The following is a 15,522-nucleotide window of genomic DNA, read 5'->3' on the forward strand; positions in this document are numbered from 1 at the left end:
CTGAAGATAGATAGACATTGAGCCTCGTAGAACCGTGAGCAGGTTAAAAGATGCATCCGCGTTATATTCCAACAAATGAAACTGAATGTAGTCGTGTTATTGGGATAAGGGGGGTTGAAGAGTTTGCACTTTAAATGGTTTCCATAGCATCTGGTGGCAAAGTATATGTACAAATGGTTTGCCGCAATGACCGACTCGATTGCAAACTATAAATACCCAATCGGGCCTTGTGGTTTTCATTCACTAAGTATCACAAGTATTGCATCCTACAACCAAAATCGTAGCCATTAATATTTAGCTTTTTTCCAAAGATATCAGTTTGTCCGAATTAGTTGAGGAGTAACTATGGCCGCCAGAGGTATGTATACATTAGATAAGTTGCTGTTAGAATTGTAATTGGAAGATCGGTGGCGCAGTATGTTTTGATTGTGATTGTTATTAGAATATTTTCTAATGTTGAATGCCCCGTGCAGTGGGAGTGTGCTATGGAACATCGGGGAATGTACCCAGCCCGCGCGAGGTGGTGGAGCTGCTGAAGCGCCACAACATCGGGAAAGTGAGGATTTTGGAGGCACATGATCATGATCGCGTCGAAGCTCTGAGAGCCCTGGAGAAGACGGGCATAGAAGAAGTAATAGTTGGATTGAGGAACGAGGAGCTCGAGAAGGTTGCGAGCAACCAGGCGGCAGCCAATGGGTGGGTGAGGGACAACGTTGGCTCCTTCTACCCGGCCGCCAACATCAAATACATTTCGGTGGGAAACGAGGTGCTGCATTACGGAAACGAGAGATACGTCTCACATCTCCTCCCCGCAATACGAAACATTCAGACCGCACTGCGCAAGGCCAATCTGGACAAGGATATAAAGGTCTCCACCACCCAGGCGGCCTCATCTGTGCTGGCGGGAGCGGGAGATTCTTATTATGATCCGCGCCCCTCTCAGGGTGAGTTCCGCAACGATCTAAAGAGCACACTCCGCCCTCTGCTAAAGTTCTTGGCTGACAACGGCTCTCCATTCATGGTGAATGTGTACCCTTATTATACCTACGCGGGCAACAGGGACCAGATATCCTTGGACTATGCGCTCTTCAAACCCTCCGCCCCGGTGGTGCACGACGGAGGTCTTCAGTACAGGAATTTGTTCGACGCGACGGTGGACTCTGTCATTGCCGCGCTTGAAAGAGAGGGACATCCACGTCTACCCCTGCTCATTACGGAGAGCGGGTGGCCCTCTGCGGGAGATGATGGGGTGGCAACCGTGGACAACGCCAGGGCGTACAATAACAACCTCATCAGGCATGTCTCCTCCAACCAGGGAACGCCCAGGAGGCCTGGAAACCCCATCCACGCCTACATTTTCTCCCTCTTCAACCACAACATCGAGTCCGGCCCCGATGTCCAGCGCCATTTCGGCCTCTTCTATCCCAACAAAACTCCCGTCTACCCCGTCGACTTCACCCCCACCCCATACTAGGTAGTGGAATCTTTCCGGATTATTATCTATCTATCTATCACTCACCAATAATACAGAGGTCTCGGTCCGCTATGTCCTCCGGATAATTATCTATCTCTCGCCAATAATGCAGAACGCATGGCTTTCTATGCCTTCTTTACATTGTAAATAATTACCACTGCTAAATAAGTGAAGTGTATCACCTTTTCTTTAGTGTAATAATTGATCCTCAATATAATAAGACTTGCTTGATATCGTTTGGAATATAATTAGTCACTTTAAGGAATTACTTGCATTTCGTTGGAAAGGAAATAAAAACGACATTTCACTAATGAAAGAGAATCACTCTCCACATAAAATCGTTAATAAAATATACTAATTCAATGTCAAATCAAGGATACCTCCACTCTCAGTGATTAAAAAAATGGGCTAGATATTTTCACAATCTAAATGTTATAACTGTAAATAAAGTAGGAGAACAATAAAATTAAGAGTTCATATTAGTCCTTATGAAATAGTATAAATGTGAACAAACATTTATAAATACATGGATAACTCTATAGTAATTACCTTGGAATTAGCACTCCATTGTGTAAAATATATTTTTATTATGCTTCTATAAATGATGGTCAAATTTTATCTGCTAAAGAAAACAATTAAATTTTAAATGCAGTTTACAAAAGTATATTAGAATATCTCAACATTAACTTTGATGGTCTTGAATTAATTTTTGAAGTCGGGTGTTAAATTATTTTGCAAGTTGGAGCTTTCCGGATTATTATCTACCCATCTATCACTCACCAATAATACAGAGGTCTCGGTCTGCTATGTCCTCTAGATTATTATCTATCTCTCACCAATAATGTAGAAGGCATGGCTTTCTATGCCTTCCTCTACATTGTAAATAATTACCACTCCTAAATAAGTGAAGTGTATCACCTTTTTCTTTAGTGCAATTGATCCTCTATATAATAAAACTTGCTTGATATCATTTGGAATATAATGAGTAACTTTAAGGAATTATTTGTATTTCATTGAAAAGGAAATAAAAATGGCATTTCACTAATTAAAGAAAATTACTCTCCGCATAAAATCATTAATCAAATATAGTAATTCAATCTCAAATCAAGGATACCTTCACTCTCAATGATGAAAAAATGGGCTAGATATTTTCACAGTCTAAATGTTAAAATAAGTGCAAGTAAAGTAGGAGAGGAATAAAATTAAGAGTTATTAGTCCTTATGAAATGGTAGAAATTCGAACCAACATTTATAAATACATGTACAACTCTATAGTTATTTCCTTGGAATATAGAAAAAATTATATTTACTTTAATCATTTTATGGTTCATAAAATTGTGTTTTGTTTTAATAGTATACTAAGTATATATATTTTGCTAGTAATGTTAGAAACCTTATTAATATTTCAAAATTCTTCTTGAAATGTAATGGCTCTTATTTAATATATCAAGTCTGGGCTCGCCCTCTTCTTATTGAAAAAATGTAATATTTTAGTTGACAGTTTATAAAGAAATAAGGATAAAATAATAAATATGATTTATCAGGCATCTAGTTGTCAAATGGTGTCATGAGCTTTAAGGCTTGAAAGATTTATATTAAATTTTTTGAAACATCTAAAAAAAAAAAAAAACTTAGTAGTAATTTTAAATTCTAATAGTCTTGATCAAGAAACTTGGACTAACTATTAAATTGTAGCTAAGAATGAGCTATTGGTGGTTTTTAAGTAATATTTGGTTGTATTCTAATTCCTCAATTAAATAATTCCAAATTTCACATTCATGCCACATTTTCTAGAGAATTCTATTATTATATATTATCTTTGTATATGTGTAATTCTTCATCAGTTGTTATTTTTCTACTAGGGAAACTAGGGAACACACCTTTTAACTTTGTACACTATATAGGACCCCTAGTCCCAAGCAAGACTAGAGGCTTTCTTTCTATGTTCTTTTCTGCCAGTGCCTATTTGAACTGAGATTTTGTAAATTTTATGTTAATATAATCTATAAGGCTTCGACCTTTTATGGATTAAAAAGATATTTATTAATTAATTTTACAAAGAATTAAAAACTCTCGTTAAACACGCATTACACAACCTCCTCTATATCTAATTTTCCTCTAGGTGGTATTAATGGTCACTCTTTCAAAAAATAGAGTGTTGTATTAGTTCTTTCGATTTAATATCTCTAGGAATTCCAATTTAATAGAAAAAGTTATATTTTACTTTAATCATTTTAAGGTTCACCGAATTGTGTTTTGTTTTAATCAGTATACTAGGTATTTATATGTTTTTCTAGTAATGTTAGAAGCCTTAGTAATGTTTCAAATCTCATCTTAAAATTTAATGACTCTTATTTAATATATCAAGTTCAGGATCACCCTCTTCTTATTGAAAAAATGTAATAGTTTAGTTGATAATTTATAAAGAAATAAGTATAAAATAAGAAGTGTTTGAGATACAAATAACCTGCAATTCTTCCACCGTACGCGGCAACTAGAACTCTGGATGTTGCGGCGAGAAGATCAGCTATATGTGTCATTTGGCTGTACAAACTAGTGATGTGGAGCTTGTGGCTAGTCGAGGTTGAAATTGTATTCCGTATTGCAGGTCAAATGGGTAAAAATGTTTCGTGTGATCGAGGCAATCGAGATAATTACATGGACTGTATGTTCGATTGTCAAAGCATAGATATCTTATGCAGAAACTCTAATCTGTTGAATTCTATTCCTGAAGATAGATAGACATTGAGCCTCGTAGAACCGTGAGCAGGTTAAAAAATGCATCCGCGTTATATTCCAACAAATGAAACTGAATACTCGATTGCAAACTATAAATACCCAAGCGGGCCTCGTGGTTTTCATTCACTAAATATCACAAGTATTGCATCCTACAACCAAAATCGTAGCCATTAATATTTAGCTTTCCACCGTACGCGGCAACTAGAACTCTGGATGTTGCGGCGAGAAGATCAGCTATATGTGTCATTTGGCTGTACAAACTAGTGATGTGGAGCTTGTGGCTAGTTGAGGTTGAAATTGTAATCCGTATTGCAGGACAAATGGGTAAAAATGTTTTGTGTGATCAAGGCGATCGAGATAATTACGTGGACTGTATGTTCGATTGTCAAAGCATAGATATCTTATGCAGAAACTCTAATCTTTTGAATTCTATTCCTGAAGATACAAATAACCTGCAATTCTTCCACCGTACGCGGCAACTAGAACTCTGGATGTTGCGGCGAGAAGATCAGCTATATGTGTCATTTGGCTGTACAAACTAGTGATGTGGAGCTTGTGGCTAGTTGAGGTTGAAATTGTAATCCGTATTGCAGGTCAAATGGGTAAAAATGTTTCGTGTGATCGAGGCTATCGAGATAATTACGTGGACTGTATGTTCGATTGTCAAAGCATAGATATCTTATGCAGAAACTCTAATTTGTTGAATTCTATTCCTGAAGATAGATAGACATTGAGCCTCGTAGAACCGTGAGCAGGTTAAAAAATGCATCCGCGTTATATTCCAACAAATGAAACTGAATGTAGTCGTGTCCAAAGATATCAGTTTGTCCAAATTAGTTAAGGAGTAACTATGGCCGCCAGAGTTATGTATACATTAGATAAGTTGCTGTTAGAATTGTAATTGGAAGATCGGTGGCACAGTATGTTTTGATTGTGATTGTTATTAGAATATTTTCTAATTTTGAATGCCACGTGCAGTGGGAGTGTGCTATGGAACATCGGGGAATGTACCCAGCCCGCGCGAGGTGGTGGAGCTGCTGAAGCGCCACAACATCGAGGAATGTAATGACTCTTATTTAATATATCAAGTTCAAGATCACCCTCTTCTTATTGAAAAAAAGTAATAGATTAGTTGATAATTTATAAAGAAATAAGGATAAAATAATAAATACAATTTATCGGGCTTCTAGTTATGAAATGGTGTCAGGAGGGCATTTCAAATTCTTTCTCTAAGGCTTGAAAGATTCATATTAAGTTTTTTGAAACATCTAAAGAAAAATAAAATATTTTTGTTTTATTCATTTCTTGACTTTCATTTGGAGCATAGGAGGGTCCTTCTAGGACCAAAGTGTGAAGGGTGGCACACAATCGACGTTAGAGCCCAAGGTGACTAGTTCTGGATAACCCATGATGTAGTTTTTAATTAAGTGGAAACTTCAAAAAATTAAATAGATTTCGTATTTCAAAATAATAAAGGATAATGGTGTCTCACCCATGCATAGAGTATGCAAAAGGTCTTTTGTAAGGATGGGTTGAGAAGGCTTGGTCATTGTTGGGGCATTAATCTGGAAGTACCATGTCAAACTATTGACCTAATGCAAATAAAAAATGATGTTCAAATTAGTCTCCTAGATGACTATTGACCCAATGCAATTCAAAACCATGTTGTTTTAGTCTCCTATATGACCATTGTTGATTGTGCTCTTCCATGAGCTCTAAGAGTTGGTAGTATTTTTTTGTATAACAAACAAGGAAATATATTAGAATGTGTAAACATTTAAATAGGCAAAGGGATGAATGTATTAAAAAGTATACAATAAATTTCTCTATAGAACAAGGAGAGATGCCTAGATTTTCTGGAAAATATGTCATTTTCTTAATATACTAATGCATTGAAATCCTTTTCTCAAAAGATTTTATGTGTCTGTCTAAGTTAAAGTAAACTATAAAAAAATATGGAATTCAACAAAGTTTGTGATAAGTTATGCAACTGTTAAAAAATTAATCATGTACTTTTACCTAAAGAAATATAAGAATTTTTTTAATTAAAATTTATATAATTAGATTTAAAACACTAAAGATCCATTTTTATGGACCTTTAATTTATTTTATGTACACTTAATTCAATCATTATAATGGTTGAGTTCAAATCTGCAACACTAAGGTTTGTAAGGTTCAAAAAATTGGAAAGAAAAAAGAGGGAAATAAATGTTTCATTATGTTTACTTGTCATGTCCCATTCTTATAGTGACTCTGTAGTGGACCAACATTGTAGTTTCTAGAAAATTATTTCTTTTTTTGTGTGTAAATAAGGCATATTTGTATTCTCCTCCTCTTTTCCCGCATCCCTTTAGCATTTCTCAAGCTCTCAAGTATTAGGAATATCTAATCTTTTGATCCCTTTCTAACAATTATAATTTCAAGATTCCTTGTCCTTGAACATATTTCTATCATGTATATCTTTCCCTGATATCTCTTCCATTGAAAATTTAAGCTAGTCCTTCTAAGAGTCTTTCATTCCTTCCTCTTTAGTGTGTAAAGGTGTCCCCTTCCTAGGTGGTCTTCTCATCTCATGCTCAAATCATCATCCTTACTGATAAATTTTTACATATAAGTGAATTATAGTTAATATTTTGCTTGAAAATTGTAATATTGATCGAATGCATTGCAAAGCCAAATTCTTTTGATTTCCTAGACAATCATTGTCTAATCTTTTCTTTCCTGATATGTAAGAGTTGGTAATATTTATTTGTGCAAAAAATAGGGAAATGTGTTGGAATGTGTAAGCATTTAAATGGATAAAGGGAATTTTCTAGAAAAGTATGTCATTTTTTAATATATCATTGTATTGGAATTCTTCTTTCAAAAGCATGAATAACAAAATTTAACCATTATAATAATGTTATTTTATTTTTGATCGATAAGAGGCCGAAGCTAAAATTAATTAATTTATTTTTTGTGATTAATTTTTTTTTATGAAGCTTGAGTAGATTCAAACTCAAGACCTCCTAGATACCATTGTGTTGTAGGTATTTCCTAATTTTAACCATTACAAACTTACAAATTATTTAACAATATAATATTTTAGTTAATATAATTTTCATATGGGAATGTAGTATCATACAAAGGCCATGTGTTGTCACAACTTAGAAAGTTTAAAATGTTTCCATCATAGATATTTTTTTAAAAAAAATATGATTTTAAAATTAAAAATATATATAATAATCTATTTTATCATTTTGGAAAATTTACTTGTCTATTTCGACCTATTCACCACCCGAACCTAAATCTAATCTAACTACTACCTTAGTGATTTGTTGAAAATTAGCGCTTTTATTCACCACCCGATTCCCAGAACCTAAATATAATCTAACGACTCCTTTCTTTCTTTATTTAAAAGAAACCTCTTAACTTTCACAACCACATGGAATGATGTGTTGATAACTAGTGTCAATGCCGAAGTACTTTCACTTTGCATGAAAACCCATCATTCGAGTGATACATGTAGAGGGAGTGTTTGAAATAAGTTATAGTTCCTAATTTCGTAATAACTTAAGTATATTCTAAATGTAGTTGGATGAAAATAACCTACAATTCTTCCACCATATGTGGAAACTATTGATGTGGATATGGTGGTGAGATGAAATTCAAATTGTGATCCGAGTAAAATAGTTGCATGTTGTTCTCTATTATGAATGGATGGAGTAAAATAATGTGATTGTATGATCGATGGTCAGAATATATATATCTTTCTTATATTCCTATGCAAAAACTCTAATTTGTTGAATTCAATTCCTAAAGATAGATAGACATTAATCCTCGTAGAACTGTGAGAAGGTTAAAAGATGCATCTATAGCCCCGTGCAGTGAGAGTGTGCTATGGAACATTGGGGAATGTACCCAGCCTGTAAAAAGTGATGGAGTTTAAACATCACACTAAGACTTGATTTTTAGTGTAAAAGTGTTAAATAGTCAAAGTTTGACTTACTTTTCCTAGCTTAATTTCTTCCTTAGTGTGTGATGTTTAAGGTTGACAATGATGGAGTTACTGGAGTACACAACATTGGGAAAGTGATGGTTTTAGAAGCACACGATCACGTGGAAGCTCTAAGAGCCCTAGAGAAGACTAACATAGAAGAAGTAGTAGTGGGAGTGAGGAATGAGGAGCTCAAGAAGGTTGCAAGTGACCAGATGGCAGCTAACGAGTGGGTGAGGGACAACTGTCACAACCTATTTTCCCTGAACCAAATAAATCGGTGAATTTAATTCCACATGGAATTATTCTTATAACTTTTTATTGTTCATAAAATTAAACTTAGCATTAGCGGCTGATGGTATGATTAAAAGGAAATGATGAATGTAGTTATTTGTTTCTCAAACCTATTAAATTTGCTTCTTATCAAATTTTGTGCACTGCCACGAATCTGGATGGTTAGAGTAACTCAGTTGAGTACCTGATTCTTGTTGTGCTGAGTTATTTTCTCATATCTAAGGTGAGTAATTGGGGAGAGGAATGAATACTTACTAATATTTCATGTGCATATCTGATGTAGGGGGGTAGAGAGTTCAATTTTGGCTTTAGTACGGTCCATATTTGTGAAGCCCTTTTCTATTTTTCCTGAGCTTTAATCTAGAGGCGAGTGCTTGCTACTGTCAAATCGGCAATGGTAGATGTAAATATGGGAGAATTTGAGACCTTTTCATTTCAGGCCAAAATTAATCAGCTTTTGAGTCTCATTATTAACACCTTTTATAGTAACATTGAGATTTTTCTTCAGGAACTTATCGGCAATGCTTCTGATACTTTGGACAAGATTCGGTTTGAACGGCTAATGGGTAATAGAAAATTGGATGCTCAACCTGATCTTCTCATTCAAATTATTCCTAAAAAATCAAACAAGTGCCTAAGTATTGTGGATAGCGGAATTGGCATGACCAAGGGTGGGGAAGATTAGGCTAGAGATGGTGTGAGATCTCTATTTGCCAAGGAAAGTTACTGCAGCTATACCAGTGAGCTTCGGATAGAACCCGGAGGAACCAAGGAATCAAGCTATGAAGTTGACAAGCATTGACCTCTAAACTTTAGGTTCCATTTCTTTATTATATTCCTTCTCACTAAATCAGCTTTGTGTATATGTGTGGAAAGAATTAGATGAACATTGATAGATTCAATCTAAGTAAGGATTGAACATTCTGTCTGAGTGAGTGTCTTACTTGATTGGGTTTCCACCTTTAACCACATCTCCCTCTTGTATTGCTATCAGGGATTCTAAATTAAAGGAAATAATAACTCAAGGAAACAAAAAATAAAAATAAAAATTTGGACGCCCTTCATTCAATAGTTGAAGGATAACGTACCATCCCCAAATAAAAATTGGGACGCCCTTTATTCTAGAAGCTAGGCTTCTCGTGCTAGGGTCGTGGAATTCTTCGTGTTAGGAAGAATTTTGAGGAAAGTGTCACTCTATGGTTGGTGAGGTTAAAGCATCTGGGCCAAACTTCTGTCTTAGGAAGTAGGTGGGAGATGTCCTATAGCTTTGGAGATTGGATTCACTGAAGAACACAATGAAAATGTCATCTTAGTTTGATTGTTTATCTCATCATTTGAGATGTACTTAATTACGTCATTATTTGATGATTTAATGGCATAAAGGCCATACATCGCAACATGTTCTTATATGTTGGTTAAGCACACTATGTTGACAAAATGGGCGTGCGGGCCTAAGGTCACTCAATTGATAAAAATTGGATTACTGATCCTTGCAAGTGATTAGTGAGCATACCTAGATGATTTACTTAATGGTGCTGACCATATGATAGATGACACTGTGCTCGTATGATGTGCCTATTGTTCCATGTCCGACATGTAGGTCTGCATTTTCTATGATGGCCAGTGAGGTATGATGCTTTACATTATACTTCGTATATTTAGTAAATCATGCATTTGATGGATAGATTCCTTAGATAATGTCATGAGTTACATTTGTAAATGGATAATTATTGTTAATCCTTGATTATGGCAGTGAAACAAATGTTAACTAATCAAGCTATAGTTTTCTTATTTATGTGATTCTTTTCATATTTTCATTTATGGGATAGTCATGTGATGATATGTTGTGTTCGACAATTCGGTTGATAATTGGATAGGAAAAAAAATTACACCTATCATTTTGACATGAATGTTGGAAAGTAGAATGAAGTTGCAAACTTAATTGGAAGATATTGTATCTACTTGTTGATTCAACTAATTGTAGACAAATTTTGACTAACTCTATTTGACTTTTTTTGCCTATGTGGCAAGTGTATGAAAATATGGTCTTTCTATGAGGATGGAAACACTTATGTATCTATTTTGATAATATTTTTGCATTGGTGTTATGTATATGTGATGATCCACCATGCATGTGACTTTTACTTTATAGAATGTTGTTAACACCTTTTATTTTGTCAATTTGGTCAATGAATAATGATCAACGATGTAGTCATCTTGAGTTATCTGTTTGACTACTAGTCGATATGGTGTTCAACATAGACTTAGACCCTTTGGTTGACTTTTTTGTTTAGGATTTGGTTGAATTATCTATTGGTGTAGAACTTGGATTAATGCTACTTGACATATTTGATTGTGAGACATTCTATCCTTGATCTATCTATAATATTTGTTAAATATATGTTGTTAATTTGGAGCTATATGACACGTTAAGATGCATAATGATGATTAAATGTTAATGATTACATTAATCATTTTATATGTGCATGTCATTATTTTTCCTGATGATCTAATGAGGATGACTTAGATGTAATTAGATTGCATTACTTGATTATGTTTCGAGGACACTGGTCTATTGATGTGGACAATTACTCACTTAGCGAGCACATGTTAGATGGTATGTATGGTACATATGGCTTGTGATTATAAGATGAGTTAAGAAGTCATAAAGTTGAACAAAATTTTTGACTACTAATATTGGAGTTGATCTCCTTGAGATACTAATTAGTATGGCAGGATGTGGATAAGAAGTACCTACTAGCAAGGAAAAATCCCCAGGTGATGCCAAGGTATGGTAAGTGCATAGGTATGTGTGTGATATCATGTGATTTTAAGTCAAATGTACAAAATTTGAGACTTCTTGAGATAAGGAAGTATATGATTTTATATTTCATTGGAAGGTCAATTTGATTTATAATATATGATGGACTGACATTGGGTGTTGTTCTTGTAATGTAACAGAGGGAACGACACATTATCAGAAAGGGGGAATATTGTCGGAGAGAGGTAGCCTAACCCTGTAAAACTATAGAATGGTAATGGAATTCACACACTCACATAGAAAATTTCTTCAAATGATTAAATAATTCAAAGTATGTATGTTTCTCCATGAATTGTGTTACTTCAATTATGTGTTAGTTCAATTATGTGTTATGAAAGGTTCTATGTTAATATATCTAATGACAATTACATTTCATTCAAGTGATAAATTTGACAATTTTGTTGAAGTAGATGGTACACAATCTTGTTGATTTTTATAATTTCTTAATCAAAATATATGCATAATTTCAAGCATTGAAACATTGGAAGCCAAATTGTGAAAATGGTTCTCTTTGATTATGGATGCAATATTCTTCAAGCATCGAGGATGATGCATCTCCTAAGAGGGGAGGGATGTCACAACCTATTTTTCCTCAATGAAATAAATCGATGAATTTGATTCCAAAGGGAATTATTCTTAAAACTTTTTATTGTTTATAAAATTAAACTTAGCATTAGCGACTAATGGTATGGTTAAAAGGAAATGATGAATGTAGTTATTTGTTTCTCAAACCTATTAAATTGGCTTCTTATTGTTTCTCCAAGAGTAGGTGGAGCCAATCATTAGCCATGAAGTTGTATAGAGAGCGAATAGCCTCCACTTCTTCTTCATTGGTTACACCATCCTTGTTAGTCTACATGAGATAAAGGGTAGTGGTTGTTGAGTGCATAACACACACTGAGAAATTGGAAACCCTATCAAACTTATCGTCTAGGTCTATGCTCTTTTTTATTAGTTCATTAATGGACCTCTCCAGCTTCTCCACCTCCAAATTTCCCTACACTTTATCATTTCTTTTCACTTTGGAATATTTTCGTTAAGTATGATCTCCCCCCAAGTCCTTACCCTTTTGGTCCCCATCTCCTTGAGTGACCTCCGCCTGGGTTTGCTACCAAAGTTACACATCTTGATCAATAAAGTGACCATTCCCTTCTCTTCAACATTCTAATATTTCCCAGAATCTAGAGTTTGGGCATCACTTTTCAAAGTTTCTAAAACTTTAGAGAGGAAGGGACTATTTTGAACCTTCTCCATGACATCCTCATTCTTACCCTTGCTATCATTTTATTCCTCTTCTTCTTCCCATAATTCCTTCTACTCACCACATCTTTAGGTCTAGGGCCTAACTTCCTTCTAGATTTGTCCAGTTTAAACATTCTGGGAATTGTCAAGGGGTTTTTTATTGCTTAGTTTTTTGCTCACCCATGTGATTCCCTTCCTACAGGTGGTACCTATATTCTCGTCATTAAGGATTTTAATTTTTCCTTCTCGCTTTTCTTAGCCAAGGTAGTGAGTTCTTCATCAACCTTGGGTTTGATGGTGGGTGGGAAGAACTTTGACCACTAATTTTTAAGGGTAAAGTATGCAAGCTAAGGATATGAGGGCGAAGGGACTTTTAATATTTAAAGAGATAGAAAATTAGTGCTTGAAGATAAATAATTTAATTGTTTCCTTCCTCACATTTATTCCTAATATTCCACATGCAATCTTCTATAGAATGTAATTGGAGAAAAATGAAGGAAATACAATCCTTGTTCTGAAAATGGTTAAGAATAGGAAAGTGGTAGTAATAGAAGACCTTGAATCTATCCTACATGCTACCATATCATACTATAACATAGAATACCATATCCCATAGTTTTGGAAGATTTTCTTGCACGAAACCACCATGGAAATAGATATAGGTTTTGTCCAAGAAAAAGAAGTTTTTGAGGCTCATCTCATTTGCCACTCTAGCCTTCTTCCTCCATGATTTTACTTCCATTGACATGATATTTGTGTTGGCTCTCAAATCTTGAATGACCTCAAAAGAGATTCCATTAATAGTAACCTAACACTTCTTCAAAGAGTCCACAAAGTGCCTCGTGAGCATCTCATCATGGCCCTTGATGCTCTCCATGAAAGGGATGAATCCATCTTCCTTCAAATGTGGCCACATGGCTATGTCTTCCATAATATCTCTCTTAATTCTTGATGGTTCAATTCTCAAATTCTCTCCCTCCATAACTTTATCTTCATCAAGGTATCCAATCGGATCTTCTTCCCCTTCCTTAAGTTTGAATGCCATATCCTTCACCCACTTCAACAAAATATTCAAAAAAACTAGAGGTGAATCGTAATACACTAGGTGCCGAAGCTTAAAATTATGAAAATCCAGAGTGAAGAACGACCACTTAGGTTCTATAGGTTTTGATTTAGGATAATATTTGTTCTTAAGTTGCAAGATAATAATATATTTCTAATTTCCTTTTGAAGCCCAGTCTCAAGATTTGGAAATCCATCTTGGATGATGTAAAATATCACCCCAATTATTGCATTGAATAATGACTTTCCAATTCCCATCACAAGTAATGATTACCACATTTTATCTAAAGGTAGCATCACATGTGTTTATCAGCATAAAGGCCTCATTCAAACTTAGCACCATGATGACACTACCCACCAAACAAACCAAATAATTTTTTGGTCATACTAATAGCCATCACCAAGTTCATTGTGACGAGACTATCACTGTCGTACGCTAGAAAATTGTACTCCATGAGTGAAAGGCCTCTTTTTCAACAACTGATTTGATCACCATCGGAAGATCTTCATGCTCATTCTACCAAAATTAAGCATTGATGATATTATGAAATTTTATCTTGATTTACCACTTATAATCAAGGTGGCATACCAACTCATCATAATATCCCTCTTGATAATCTTAATGACTAACGAATAATCTCCCTCCACAAGCAAGTTTTGAATTTTCATGCTACTAGCTAGTTGCACTCCCCACACAAGTCCATGCACTTTTGCCTCATTACTCAAAAGTCTTCCACATTTTTTACAATATTTGTTGATACAAGCTCCTTGTGCACTCTATATTATTCCTCCCAACACAGTGTCCACCCAATGCTTAGACCCATCAAAATTGAATTTCATCTAGTTCAAGGGAGGTGGCTGCCACTTAGTTTGCTATCTTTTCTGGAAGTTAGTATTATCAATTCTCTTAATAACTTTATTGATGCCCCAAAACTGTGCCCAATCCACTCAATTTGTGTGGGGGAGTGAGTAGGCGGTTTAAATTTCCAACTAAGGGTACACTTACTCAAAATCCTCTAAAAGTTTTATGTGTGACCACTCCTAGAAGAGTAATTGTAGCTTTGAAGATATGATTATTTATTCTTTCCATATTTTTTAGTAGATATAGGGTGAATGACCTTCCATATCATTTTTATCAAGGTTTTTAGAACTTGGAATTATAAATTCTCACAATAACTTGATTGGTGCAAAAGAAATGTATTGAGTCCTACTCAATTTGTGTTTGTGTGTGTATGGGGGGCGAGGGGGTGGTGAGGAGGTGGTTTCCATTTTGAGCTAAGGGAACACTCGCTAAATCCTCACATAATTTTATGTGTGACCACTCCCAAAGGGGTACTTGTATATCTAAAGATATGGTTGTTCTCTTCCTTCCATACGTTCCAGTTATAAAGATGTTATTCAGAGAAAGAAAATAAAATAGTTAATTATATTAGAAAAGTTTGAAAAACATATTATGTACTAGAGGAGAAAGTTCTCTTCAAGAATGTATGTTTTAGTTTTTTATTTCGATATATATGTTATGAGAATTATGGTGGGAGATGAAAGATGACAATTGTAGATGATTTGGTATGGAGTTGTTATAAAAGAGAAAAGTCTAGGTCAAAAACCATAAAAAAATTCTTCATGAACTATCTATATATGTCATATATAACATGTTTTGAAATTAGAAATAAATCAGTTTATTTGTATATAAGTGTTTGGTAGGAACTAGACCCCTAATTTTTTGCAGTTTAAAAATTATCTTAATTTTTTTTTTTAATATAAATTCCAATTTAGAAAATATATCTAAAATAAAAATCATAAACTTCATCCAATTTTAAACATTTCATCAATTTAGAGTGTTCACAAATTCCAAAAAACAATGCAAGTTTATGTCATTCAAGTTGAATATTTCTAGTTTTGTTAGCCTTGTCC

At 34.5% G+C, this 15,522-nt stretch overlaps 1 pseudogene across 1 annotated transcript; it reads left to right on the forward strand.

The window, feature by feature from the left end:
- Positions 1-243: 243 nt before the first annotated feature.
- Positions 244-1,722, forward strand: LOC149570214 (glucan endo-1,3-beta-glucosidase pseudogene; annotated as a pseudogene). Its single transcript, XR_016362895.1, has one exon. The product of XR_016362895.1 is annotated as a glucan endo-1,3-beta-glucosidase pseudogene (transcript).
- Positions 1,723-15,522: the final 13,800 nt, after the last annotated feature.

Source organism: Cupressus sempervirens, chromosome 3 (genome assembly GCF_028749045.1).
Source record: "Cupressus sempervirens isolate cs-2001-9-10 chromosome 3, ASM2874904v1, whole genome shotgun sequence".
NCBI lineage: Eukaryota > Viridiplantae > Streptophyta > Pinopsida > Cupressales > Cupressaceae > Cupressus > Cupressus sempervirens.